Source organism: Mercenaria mercenaria, chromosome 10 (assembly GCF_021730395.1).
Source record: "Mercenaria mercenaria strain notata chromosome 10, MADL_Memer_1, whole genome shotgun sequence".
NCBI lineage: Eukaryota > Metazoa > Mollusca > Bivalvia > Venerida > Veneridae > Mercenaria > Mercenaria mercenaria.
Window position 1 is genome coordinate 45105423 of NC_069370.1, and position 14528 is coordinate 45119950.

Genomic DNA, 14528 nt, shown 5'->3' on the forward strand with positions numbered 1-14528 from the left:
AAGCACGTTCCATCTAATATTTAATACACACCATATATATAATATTTTAGTTAAATCTTACATTGCATTGTAATTATTGTATGTTCTTTTGCAGGGCGTACCGTCTTGAATTTTGAAATACAATGTCAAGGATGACATTTTCACAAACGAGGGAATAAAGAAATAAGAATTGTCTAAGGTCTATAGTTCAGTATAAAATATATATTGTATTCCAATAATATATATTCTCCTCTATGACTTATACATTCCAATACAATAATCTACTGATGGATCCCGTACCATACTTATCTAATATTGCTTTCTGCCATTATCTAATAGATATTTTGATAGACGTTGTATTGCAATACATATATATAGGTCTATCTAATATTTAATACACACCATATATGTAATGTTTTAGTTAAGTCATACATTGTTTTATAATGCATTTGTATTAAAGAAATCGTATGTAATGTTTTACGCAAACCCCTATGTTATTGTTGTCCGCCATTATAGATTGATAGAGATTGGCAATACAATATATATATATATATATATATATATATATATATATAGTAGAGAGAAATTATACGAACTAAATCACCATCACAATATACCAGACCAATTACGGCAAAGCGCCTAGCAGTACAAACGAACACGCACATGCCACAGCATGTCCACTAACAGAAATAAGAGTAGTTTCGATGCTGCTTTATATACGAGCCCGAATTGTACTACACATTCGTACTGGTTCAACATTTACATATATATATACTCAAATCTTTGCTTTCATGTCTCACAAATCAGTAGTGACTTTTTAGTCTTTATAACTGATTGGGACCAGAGAAGGTATATTTTCTCTCTATGAAAGTTAACTGGATCTCGAGGATATATTTAATATATATATAGATAATTTGCATTAAGGGATATAATTATATTCAGAACAGTTGACTTTCCCATACGTGAGATCCGCTAGGATACAAGTTCGCATTATAAATTATTATATTTATACGAACTAAATCACCATCACAATATACCAGACCAATTACGGCAAAGCGCCTAGCAGTACAAACGAACACGCACATGCCACAGCATGTCCACTAACCCAATAAGATAAGTTTCGATGCTGCTTTATATACGAGCCCGAATTGTACTACACATTCGTACTGGTTCAACATTTACATATATATATATATACTCAAATCTCTGTTTTCATGTCTCACAAATCAGTAGTGACTTTTTAGTCTTTATAACTGATTGGGACCAGAGAAGGTATATTTTCTCTCTCTGAAAGTTAACTGGATCTCGAGGATTCATTTAATATATATATAGATAATTTGCATTAAGGGATATAATTATATTCAGAACAGTTGACTTTCCCATACGTGAGATCCGCTAGGATACAAGTTCGCATTATAAATTATTATATAGTAGAGAGAATATATACGAACTAAATCACCATCACAATATACCAGACCAATTACGGCAAAGCGCCTAGCAGTACAAACGAACACGCACATGCCACAGCAAGTCCACAGATTTCCTCATACAGAACCGATATGTAAGAAATACAAAAACGTCCCCCGTGACATTGATAGATCGATCTAACACTCCCCTTAATTTTAGAAAATGTACTTTCACTAACTTTAAGTCTGCAAAATAGCAAATGGCGGTTTACGTCTTCTGTTTAGTAAAGATAGCTCTCCTACCTCTTTCTGACGTTTTCAGAGTGTGAGAATTTTTCAGTTGACAGAATTTTCTATAAAACAAAACAAAACATGCAAGTACGTATTTCAATTTCTTCTCTGGCACTTAAGTTTTCAAACTTTCGAAAAATGAGAGTGGAATTTATATGTATAATAAATAAATAACTGCTAGTTTTTTCTGTTAGGGTAATAATATAATGTTATAAATCAAGCAATATCATACTGGCCATGTTATTTGTGCAAGGGTTGTCGTATTGGCCCGAGACCTTCGGTCAATACGACTGTCCGGGGACAAATAAGTAGGCCAATATGAAATCACTTCATTAATGATAATATTATTATTCAACTTTCGACTGTTGGCGGTAACACCATAAGAATTCTGTGAGTTACCTTATGGTATCTATGCACGTTAAGGTGAAAAATCTTGACTTATTTTAGAAATCATTTTAGCCCGTAAACAGAATGAGTTGTATTTAAGTATTTGAGAATAATTCTGAGAGATATTTTTGATGCAACATAATCTGGAACTGTGATAAAACTTCTTTAAGACATTTCCTTTTAGGCTGCAGGCAAGGAGACACAAAATTGCACACATACATATTGATCAAAATAAAACAACCAACCAAGTACATACTATACACCCCCATGCCTCGTTTAATTCTTATCCGAAATTGTTTGCAGTTTACATCTGACACTCGTGTTCGCCAATTTATTTTTATCAATTTTCCGGCATATTATTCACTATATATCATTGCACAAATAGTCCACACTATCAAAATGTCTGTTAAAGAAAATTCTCATCCTTTTAATTAATCTGAATTTCGCATATTTTCTCATTATTTTCCCTGAAAATTGTCAGAAATTCTGCCAGGAAACACTTATTTGTACACAATAATGAACAAACGGAAGTATCGTTGTAATATATAAAGATGTACATCGACATCATACGTCCACTCAGTCATACTTGGTTATTACATGAGCATGTTAGATGATTTTCTGTCAAAAATGTGAAAAAAGAATAATCTATAACTCTGATGTAAAACAAAATAGCGTCATTTAAAATTCTAACGAAAGGGGAAGTGATTTCTCCGTATTGGCCCTCTCTTTTCAACCAATCAAAATGCTTGAATTCCCTATTGGCTCTGTTTTCTCGTACTGGCCCTGATTTTCTCATATTGGCTCATGTTGTGTATAAGCTCCATCTGTTTCATATGACGTTCGCAACTGGAAGCAATCCAAAACAACATGCACGCTGAACATCGCCTCAATTTGGTGAACATTTGTGCCAAGTTTCAATAACCTTTGACATCTAAGGGTGACTTTGTAGCAAGCAATCTGAAACATGCGCTCTGTACGTCATTGTTATTTGTAAAGTTGAATAATAACGGTGTATTTTGTTTAATGATATTATGTATTTTCTTTTATACCGAGCTTACCGTGCTTTTATGATAACTTTAACAAGCGTTTTGAGATATGACTAATATTCAAGTATTGTTAGTTATCATCGAAAAAATACATAACTTTTACTATATTGTTATCGGAAAGGTCGCAATTGCTTACGCCATCAGGTCCGCGCAAGTGACTTACATTAGCATGCCAACGCGACATAACGAATTGTCATAAATACCCTAACGAGAGCAGCAGTTATCACTGAAATACAACGTTTTGGATATAGGTTCGAATCTGACATTTATGTTTGAATTTTGATTTTACGTTTTTAATTCGATGTAAAGCCGACACTGCTAATCTCAAGGAAACGGAACTGGCAACCATATCCTTCTCTCCAAGCATATACCCGATGTACTCAATCATACATGAAACTTGAAACTGTTTGTTTTTTATTAAACGCCTATGTTAGGTAAAACATATTCAATGGCGTTTTACAAACACAAAGAATTTTTACGTCTAAAAATTAAGACATTTTAAAGGTGTAAGAAATAAATGAGCATAGATATCATTGTGAATAACTATTTAGTAAGTATTAAACAAAAGATCAGGCTTTAGATAAAATATTAGAATATTAAGATACAGTAAGATAGCTGTTTTGTTAGTAAGTAAGCAAAAGTGAGCTATTGTGACATGTCCATAAGTTATTACAAACATTAAACAGTGATAAAATTGTCCATACGTGGGGTCTTCAAAAATAACATAGACTTTTTCTCTAGCATTTATATACTTTAATGAAGCAAAATAAGAAATATACATCATGATTTCAAATCTTTCTACTAGCTGCACTTCAAATTTGACGAGATTATGACCCTGAAATCAGGAGTTACGCCTCCTCGAAAATAATCACTTACATGGACCCGGCGCACGGCGATCATATTTCGTTAACAACGTCGTGCCTTCATTATGATGCTTTTACAAAGTTTGCATTATTTCATATTTGTATCTTTTTTTAATAAATTTTCATGAGCAATACTTAGGCAATAATAAGCTGTTTGGTTAGAATACTAAAAATGTATGAACACTTACGGACTGGCAATTCAACGTGAATACTTCGTCTTGGTCTCAGTGATGTTACATTTTCTAGTCCTTCGGGATCATTGATTTCAACTCATTCCGGTTTGAAGTTTGAACATTGCTTAATCCGGTGCTAGGGGGCGTGGGCAGTGTTGCATTTTCCATTACTGCTCATAAACAGACTCAATCAAACCGAGTCTGCAATTTTCACTGTTCGCATTGTTTTCGGGCTTCCGATGGATCTACTTTTCAGATTATTTTTATCTACGACGTCATACATTGGCTTTAACTTTAAGTTTCGCAGATTTTCCGTTTTCTCCCTCCATCTCCGCTGTCTTTAAGGTATTCAGGACCATTTGAGAATCGTTGGTACCACTTGAAGATAAAGACACAGATGATTGAACATTGTTGTGGTGTCTGCTTCATTAGTTTATAATTTCAGTTGCTGTTCGCCAGAATTTCTCCATATTTACTAAGCAACTGTCTTATTATCTGTGCGAGTTGATGACGACATTACATGCATTATAAACAGTAATAACACTTAGTTTAAACATTGTTTTATTTCGACTCCCACGTTGGAATGACGCCATATTCTAGGTGCATGTCACAATGACGTGTTGCAGCACTTCAATATTATACATACCAAAATTTATGACAAGAGGGATGATTTTAACTTTAGTATTGTAAATTGTCCCCATTTGGATGGGGATGTACCTCAGGCTACATCTTATGGGGTATATATTTCTCAATTAATTCGGTTTGCCAGAGCGTGTAGTCATGTCAAGCATTTCAATGAACGTAATCTATATATTACAAGTAAACTTCTTCAGCAAGGCTACCGTTATTACAAATTTCGTAAATATTTTGCTAAATTTTACTATCGTAATTCTGATTTAGTTTTAAAATTCAATAGTAATTTAAAGACTCTTCTGCGAGAAGGTATTTCTAAACCCGTTTTTTATGGGGATGTGGTTTACAAACTTCGTAAGATCTTGGGTCATGGTAATTTTTCAAATGTATTTGGTACAATTATAAAACGTTTTATTAAAAGAGGTTACGACCCAATTGTTTTGAGACATACCGCATGTTTAGTGTTCAACCCGTTTACAGTTGGACACTAAGCTTCCCTCTTTGATTGTGTCTGACGGAAGAGGGGGAGGACTCTATGATAAGCAGTTTTTAAATCCTACCAGGACTGAACTGTTTTGATATCTGTCTTCTGGCCTGTTTCGTCGGGCCCTTAAGGGTGTTTCTCTTGTTGCTCTGTCTTCTGAAAAGGCATTGAGTACATACGTTTTTGGTTCTAAATGTTTGCTTTTTATATATTTATACACGAACATTTCTGTTTTTTACTTGCCATGCCTTTTTGTTTCCATTACGTGTGTTAGAGATTCACCTGGAGGGGATTACTTTTATTTACACTGTCCCGTGTCTTTGGAACATATGGGGGTAAGAGTGAGGTTGGGTGCGCACCATAAACCGGTTTAAGCTCCCAAGTGGTGTTATTGCCACTGACCGTTCCAAGGCGGTGCCCCACTGTGTTCCTTTGTTTGTTCGTTTTGTCCTCGTGTGTTGGCTTTGTGTGTGTGCGCGTGTATGTGTATGTGTGTGTGTGTTTGTGGCGTGCACGTCTGCGTGTTGTAGGTTTCGTTTTGGGGAGGCTGGGATTTTGGTACGTGGCATTCCCTGTTTGATATTTGTCTTTGTTTTTTTTGACGTATTTTTGGGCAAACACGTATACTATTAATGCGAACATTAGCGATCGAATTCAAATCACGACAGACTAAAAAGCGACTGCGCCGGTTATGCGTAGCTATGGTAATTAAAACGTTCGACGCGCTTTGCTTATCAGGAAAAATGTTACAAAAATGAATGACCAAATTACAGAAAGATTGCGAATTACAACGATATATTTCACATTGTTATTTACACGTTATGCGACATTTTACAACACAGCAAACATCTACGTTTTGAACAGCCCTCGTATTCGAATGTTTTTACACAGTAAAAATCATCCAGTTCTTGTTACCACGATATCTTCAAAATCACAGAGTTCCTTATTTTGAGAGGCTATTCGTTCCATAGTTTAGGTCAAATCATACGTCTTGGAACCTTCCTTTCAAATAGCTGCTACTGACACTCTCATATCAGCATCGTTGTAGAAAAACAAACCTTAAAAATGATAAACATTTTGCGCAACCTGAAGTTCTTATTGAACCGCCAATCTCTTGAAACAATATATACCTCCTTCATAAAACCTACCAACCTACACGCTGATAAAGGTTGGAATAACTACACTAAATGCGAATTTGATCAACTGGACAAAATACAAAGTGAGTGTGCACGCATCGCCTCTAGTACTAACCAGCCTTGTTTCTTTGGAAAACTATATCGATAAGTAATTTGGAACACTCTCTCAAACGGACTAGCTTAGACAATGTTCTATAAAATGAAGTATAATAATCTTACACCAACATACCTTTTCTCTCTTATCCCTGACCAGCGTAATTCATGTTACGGTCTAAGGAATTCTGATGATATTCATATCGTTCCAGCGGTCCGAGAGTTGAACCTACTAGCACCAACAATTCACAGCTCCAAAACGTTAGCTTCGTTTAAAAACAATTTAAATGAAAATAAACAACACATTCCGTCATATAAATTCTTTACTGACGGTAAACTTCAGGTGCTCCAAACAAGACTTCGCACTAAAATGTAATTGACTTAATTATCATCCCTTCATAAAAACATATCTCCTATTCAATTGTGCCGATGTGGAATGCTCGAATCTTACTTCCATTTCTTAGCGAGTATATCCGTATTTTTGCTTGTCGAAACGATCTTTTAAATAGTATGCAAAGATTTGATATTGACATGGACACGATTTTATTTGGTTACCAAAACCTTTCATATCAACAGAGCACTAAGATATTTTCACATGTACTAACCTACATATCCAATATATATTTTACGTGAAAGTTCCACTGAGATATGTTCTTAACCCGGTTTTTTATTCTCTTCTTTTTCCTGTTTTCCGTCTTACTGATAAAAAACATGAATAAGAAAATCTAAAGGGAATAACTCTTAACTGACCAATAAACTGAAGCCAATATAAAACATTGGTCAAAAGCGAAAGAAAAATCAAATAGGTTCTTCTCCTAACAACTGATCAAGCAGACAAAATATGACCTATATTTGTTTAAATCTCTTTGTTTGTTTTGGGTTTAACGCCGTTTTTCAACAGTATTTCAGTCATGTAACGGCGGGCAGTTAACCTAACCAGTGTTCCTGGATTCTGTACCAGTACAAACCTATTCTCCGGAAGTAACTGCCAACTTCCCCACATGAATTATCAGAGGTGGAGGACGAATGATTTCGGACACAATGTATTTTATCAAATCGTCACGGAGAACATACGCCCCGCCCGAGGATCGAACTCGCGACCCCGTGATCCGTAGACCAACGCTCTCCCTAGTGAGCTAACCGGGCGGGCTTAAATCTCTTTGTTTCCAATATGCAACATGTACACTTTTCTCATGGCTTACACAGACATATAGTGAGGTCCTGATAGAAAGTTTAGTAGTGCATGAAAATAAAGTAAAATAATGCATAAATTCCTTTTAAGAAATTTTACGACATTAAGTTTTGATCTTTAAACCAACGTTATTTATTGTTCTCAATGATGAAACCTTGGTTTACACAAAATTTATATATTAAATGTAAAATGAGAAGTTACAAAAACAAGTTAAATTGGTACACGTTTGTGTAACAACGTAGGTAGACTGGTTATATTCATCATTTCAGTTAATCATTTTGTAAGTGTTCCTTTCGCTTTAGTCGTTTTGAAGTATTTCTGTTATTGTTCAGGAGTACTTTGCTGCTAATAATGTAACACAAAAAGTCATTGCCATCAAATGAAAGAACAACATTCTAAGGTAGTGTTTGTATTAACGATCTTTTAGATAGCTGATAGGTAACAACTGCCTGCAATATATTTTAAGAAATACAACAGTCTCTGGATCAAGATAATTGCTTTCCATGAAAAACGATTATAAATGCTGAAAAAGCATGTGGTAATTATTATATTTAATGATTTTCTTTACAGGTCAACTACATTAAACAAACTACATATATGATGTGTTTTATTTTTTGTTGTAAACAAAGTTAGCAAGCGGGTAGCTTCAGATATCAACATTAATTTACTTTTCTTATTAAAAATTAAATAGTTCTATTTTAAAATGGGGAGGAGGAAAACCATTAAATTAGTAAATTGATGCACTTAGCTTTCATTTCAATCGGAAAAAAATCTGTAAAAATGAATTTTATTGCTTTATCTACACAATGTTTAAAAAGAGTATGAAAGTTAACTATTTTTGGTTTCAGAGAGTACCACCATAAATATGTTAGACACAATTTAAACAAAATAAATGTAAAAAAAGAAGTCTGATATTTTTTAGAATGTGGACAGTCGAAGTACATGTTCTTAAGACAAAATACATGTTACCGAACAAGGTTAGCTATATGAAAAGTATAATCCACTCGTTCTGAACAATTCCATATTGATATGTTATGTATATGATAAGTCTTTCGGATAAAATGTCCACAAAATTTGAAAACATACCTCACGGGTGGTCTCAAACACTTCACATGATCCTTAAACCAAATGCATAGCATCGTTAATACAATAAGCTTGTTAATATGAGGTTTACCTAAACTATATGAAGTATTAAATTTTGATCTAATATAGATTTCAGTAAACCTTGATCTTTAGAAGATTTGAAAGACTCTTGTATATGGAAAATCGGTACGCCTTGCTAACTGCAAATGCAAAATGCCAATTTCCCAATTATAAATTCTACGTTGTTCTGTTTGGACCATCGATATTTCTTTTTCTGAGCTCAATATTGCGAAAGTCGAAATGACAAAACTACGATGATAAATGTCGAGAACACGACAGTTAAAGTCGAAATCACAAAACCACGATAACGAAGAGGCGATACCATTTAGCGTTTTCATCATCGAGGTTTCGTGTCTTCATCATCAATCTTTCGACTTTTGTCATCGTAGTCTCGACTTTCAACATCGTGGTTTCCACTTTCATCATTTAAGTGGAAAGTCGAAAACATGATGGTGAAAGTAGAAACTACGATAATGAAAGTCGAAATATTAAAGTTCGATGGCGATAGTAGAAACCACGATGATGAAAACACTTAGGATAACGATGGTGAAAATGCGAAGTTAAATCGCGTTTTCACCATCGTAGTTTCGTGATTTCAACTTTCACTATCGTTGTTTCATGTTTTCACCATCATGATTACGACTTTCACCATTGTGGTTTCACCTTTCATCATCATAACTTTATGATTTAGATTTTTGAGGTATGGGGTTCAGGAATGTAAATCTCTATGGTCAAAACGGAATACCGTAATATTTTCATAAAATACTTTAAGTGTTTGGTGACAGATACTAAAGGCCAAATTATATAGCCATATTTTTAGTACTCGATGTCAAACATTAGATCTTTGAGGCATGTAAGTAAAATTCTTTATCTTAATCATGAGATGTATTAAACTATTTGATGGTGTAAGTATAAGTTATTATAGTTATAAACAATGTTAGGCCAGTCTCGTTTGAAGCAGTAACGGGTTCTACCAGTATAGTTGCAGCTAATGATTCCTCTAAAAATTTGTTAAATTGAATGAGCCTACGTTATAAACAAAGGTCCATTACCATTTGTAGGCTCGGTAAAACAGTATAAAGGCTTGGCTGTGCTCTGTGCAGTCTTTCATAGGCGGTGGGCTGGTGGCCTTATGTTTTGGTTGAAGTATCGCAACAGTTCCCCTAAAATGGCATTGAAGATAGAAAAGTAATGCATGGAAGTCTAGAAGCCCGCCAAGTTCTTTCTCCTCATCTTAGTTGAAAACGCTGCTGGATCGCCGGCCTGTTTACGGATGAATGGTTTTTTTATTACGTTGTAGTATTACACACAATTTTTGTGTAATTAAACGATACCACAGTTGATGACGGCAAACAGTCTCTTGTTTCCATCGTTGGTTACGATGTTTTGTATGTAACTATTGTTTAAATACATGTATTAAGTATATTGCGGAGATATACCCCCCCAGAGTTAGAAATAGAATTCACAGTCAACAAATTGGTGGCTAATTTTTTCGATTTGAGTTTCGGCATCGGGTTCAACACCATTTTAGATGGGCAAATTTATTTTCACGTCTACCAGAAAGAACGTAATAAATACGCCTACACTCATTTTAAAAGTAACCATCCACCAGGTGTACGCAAAGGTATTATTGTAACAGAATGTCATACATATGCTAGAAACTCAGTCAATGAATTAGAATATACGCACATGATTAGTTTGTTTAGACTTAGGTTGCATAGATGTGGATATCCTCGACACATCTCTGCTTGGTTTCATTCGTTTAATGGCGAAATCATGGGCACTCACATCCAGTGGTTGAGTTTTCGAATGACACACACTGTGTATAACTGGACATGAACACATGCGGACATGTTGACAATTTTAAGGTATATGGTAGTTTAATGCAACGTGCGTTTGGTTCCGGCAGGTGTTCACTGATTGATTCTAATTTGATGGTACTGTATGCTTTAGTTCTTAAAATGTTAACTAAAAAATGTATTGGATACTGACATTTGATGCTTGTCTGAGTTTTTGGGGGCCCTGCTACGATATGTATGGTTTCACTAGATCCGGAATTTGCTTTGATGATTATGTCTGCTTAGCTGTATGTTACGGTATATCTCTGTGTATTTTAGAGAGTGTTTCAACGCGTGTCTGCTTGGTTCTATTCAGATAATTGATTTTCGATGGGCTCAACAGCGGCATGTGTTTGGTTTTGACAGATATTAACATAATAGTTATATATTGCTAATACCATATGCTTTCATTCTTGATATTGTAACTGAAACATTTGATTGGATAAAATAACTTTGTACGCTTGTCTGGGTATGCTGGTTTATTTCTGGGCGGAGATGGTTTCCCCCACCCCCCGATCCGGAGTTTGCCTTGGAGTTTTGTATGTTTCTTGGTATATTTTATACTATGACTCTGAGTGCTTTAGAGTGTATTTCAACACTTATCTACTTGTTTTCATTTGGTGACATGAACCTTGCGTCCAACTGTAAAATTTTCGATTCTTACACACTGTATACAACAGGACATGAACACATACGGCAGTGTTGATAATTTCGTGGTGTATAGTGTACTTTTCGGACACCAGATCATGTATTGTACTATGTTGGAGACGGTTACTTGTGGTTGTTTTTTGCTTAGTTTTCATAGTTCATGCCGGGTCCCTCTTTATTTCTTACTTAATCATTTTGACGGGGAATCAATAAATTCGGCTGGCTGGCGGAGATCATGCGGTGTGACCGGAGGTCTAGGCGGATAAGTGGGCTGGAGGCTCTTGGTCGATGAATTTGCTTAAATGTTGGGAGGTTTTGCTGAGAATTCGGACGAAATCTTGGTATGTGCTCGAAATCCGGAGATTTGGTTTTCATAGTTTCTATGACGGTGCCCGAATGGTTTCACTCAATGTGTTACGGTAAGTATGTCGCATTGTCACAATTTGGAGAGGATTTTGTTGTTGTCATAGGATTGGATATAGATTGGTGTGGCCCCGCCACCTGAATTGTTTTATGAGACTCATAGGACGGACAGATATTTTGGTGGAGTTTTGAGCAGAATTACGGTATAATTGTCCTCGGCTATATATAGGGTATCGACTTTCAAAGATAATACGTCATATGCGGAACGTGCATCAATCTTGGTTAATTACACAGACTAGTAATACCTGTCTAATACTTGAATTAATTTTATCATAAGAACATGGATTGGGTCAAGGATATAACAAGACTGCTTCTTAGTGACAAGGTGTACCATTCTTATGATCACATGGATATAAGGATGGATAGATTGCTTAGGGGTTTTCTTCGGATTTGGGCCAGATAGGCAAGGAGCCTTAACTTAGCGTAAAGGCCTTAACTTGCCATTAATTCTTCGCAAGGGAATTTATCTGGTGGTGTTTCAGGGGAATTCGTCGGGCTACTATTGTGCATGTCGGGATGTGTTGATACATGATGTTTGGAAGTGATTATAATTTTACGTTTGATTAATCAAAATTTACCAAACTGCTTTTAAACAGTTGGACATGGCAGATTGTGTTTGCATTTAATGTGGAATATTTGAATGGCACTTTTCTGCGTGCCAGTTCATTCATTTCATTAATACAACTTAATGTTGCATGACTCATGGGTACAGTGGTGAAGAGCACATACTTTATGTGTCAAGCCAACCAATACATATACATAAAAAATTTCCCTTATCACGAAATCTGTTCGATTAGCAGTATAAGCGCAAAGTACGCTTAAATCCCTCAAGATATTTGAAGGCTTTACATGAGAAAATACTCATAACAGTTAATAGAGGTATAGATTATCCGAAGGGTATGGGTGCATGTGGCGAGTTATTCTCATAAGCTGCATCAGATGTGATGGTATATTGACGCAAACTAAAATATAAACAATTTTGTAGTATAGGTTAGTCGTGAGTCTTTTCGTCTTTCTTGCAGGATCTGCTGGTCAAGTTCTTTTTGCATACAGGTGGGTGTTTTTGTTGTTGTTTTGTTGGATTAAGTGTCACGCTGGCACAGTGTAGCTTTAGTGGTGTAGAAAGATTTCAGGTTTCCCTCCGGTCATTGTTTTAGGTATAGGCGAGTGACTGGTTAGAATGACTTAATCAACCTTCTATCAGCCAGCTAGATGGCCCCTTCATACCCAAGCAAGGGTTCTTAGCACTATCATACGTCAACTTGACTAGTTGTTTGTTACCCAAATGTACTGTACTGGACCTTTTCGGGTTTTTATTATATTCTACTGAGTGAACGGACACCATAAGAAGATGAAAACGGAATACCTGACGTCTTAATAGACTTTTGTAGGCAAGTTGTCTGATGTTTTGAATTCTAGTTTGTATATTTCTGTAGGTTTTGAAAACAAAAGATTAATAAGCATTTGTAAAGTATGGGGTAGGGATTAATATGTTTGTTTCTGTTCCATGACAGTCGAAATACAGAGCGCTGTCCACTGCTCCTAGGTTTTTAGATTTAGTTTGTTATTAATGCACTTTTTATTTCTAGTGATATTTAGCACTACAAATTTTCTTAAACCGAATTTAGTACCCTAATACGAACTGTCCCACTAGGTAGTTTTGGAGAGTGTGTGTGTTTGTGTGTTCGGGTTTAACGTCTTTTTCAACAATTTTTCAGTCATATAAACGACGGTGTCTACTTGTAGCAGTGAGCACAATGCCCAACTTTATAGTGCTGCCTCACTGGAATATCACGCCGTAGACACGTGGCATGATACCCCACCCAGTCACATTATACTGACACCGGGCTGACCAGTCCTAGCACTATCCCCTTAAAGTTTTGGAGAGTAGTACGATATACCGCTAGTATGTAAACTGCTTTAAAGTATACAGTTACCAGTGTCAGCTGTAATCAAAGGAACCTGAGGCTGCTCTGTAAGACCGTAAATACACACACATATATATAAGAAAAAGTAAAGGTCCAATGGTGCCCCTGAAGAACTGGAGAACTAAGACCTCAAAGGAAGATTCGCCTTCCAGTAAAACGTGTTGTGTCTGGCCCATATAGAAATTTTTTGAAGGTTGACAATATCAATGTCACATATGCTGCCATATGATATTTATTTTATTATACCGAACAAAGTTTTGTACATAAAATATTTTAAAATGTTTTTAATTAATTTAATTTAACAATTTCATCTTCAGCGCGGTAATCGCTTCTATACACATTGAATAGTGACGTCACTACTATAAGTTTACAAGGGAGGGAATCATATGGCTAAAAAATTGAAACAGTTAACTGTCCTTATATGACGTTCAAAATATTAGCGCGGTCACATGGTCTGACAATCACTTTCGCTTGGTCACGTTTTTGATAGTCAAAATATCTCTTTCTCGGGTAATGGAATGTTATCATTTAGACAATAGAGAGGTATAATAATAAATGTTACCATTTTCTTGTCACTAACAAAGTAATATTTAGTGACTGACAATTTTGAATGCCTAACTAAAATCTAAAAGAATGAAGTTAGTTTGTTGTTATATCTGGATTTTCTACTGTAAATCTGTATAATATTTGTTTTTTTCGCAAGAGAAGTGGTCTGTAAATCTATGCTGCAAGTCGTAAAGAGCATAAATTATATCAGAATTAAATTTGATAATATTAGTTACACTGCTTGTTGGTGACAGGATACGGGATATACGCTGTCGAGGAAATCCATATCAGGCGAGAGCGAAGTTCGAGCCTGATATGG